This window comes from Mesitornis unicolor, unplaced genomic scaffold (genome assembly GCF_000695765.1).
Source record: "Mesitornis unicolor isolate BGI_N332 unplaced genomic scaffold, ASM69576v1 scaffold31744, whole genome shotgun sequence".
In the NCBI taxonomy this organism is placed as follows: Eukaryota; Metazoa; Chordata; class Aves; order Mesitornithiformes; family Mesitornithidae; genus Mesitornis; species Mesitornis unicolor.
This window is the reverse complement of record NW_010178578.1, coordinates 4,846-5,123: the sequence shown is the minus strand read 5'-3', so window position 1 is coordinate 5,123 and position 278 is coordinate 4,846. Positions and strand designations below refer to the sequence as shown.

Below are 278 nucleotides of genomic sequence, written 5' to 3'. Positions count from 1 at the left end.
CCTGGGAGCCCCACAGGGCACAGGGGCTGGGGGCAGCTCCTGGGGGGGGTGACGGATGGGGGGTGCTGGGTGAGCAGAGCCCCTCCAGCCTGGTTGGGGTGGGGGCATCGTCAGAGGGGAGAGGTGGGTGCTGCCACCTCCGCAGCCATCTCAGGTAGGGCACAGCCACTCGTGGGGGCATCTAGAGCAAGCCCAAAGGCAGCTGGGTGCCCACTAGCATAGAGCCACCACACTGGGCCGGGGGCCCTCCTCCTCAGTCTTCCTGCTCCCCGTTTGCC

General features: G+C 69.1%; 1 protein-coding gene across 1 annotated transcript in view; it reads left to right on the top strand.

Annotated features, from left to right (window-relative positions):
• Nucleotides 1-278, top strand: part of SYT7 (synaptotagmin VII) — a gene marked incomplete at its 5' end in the record, with an annotated part of 10,527 nt that overhangs the window by 9,402 nt on the left and 847 nt on the right. The gene's annotated exons all lie outside the window — the stretch shown is intronic.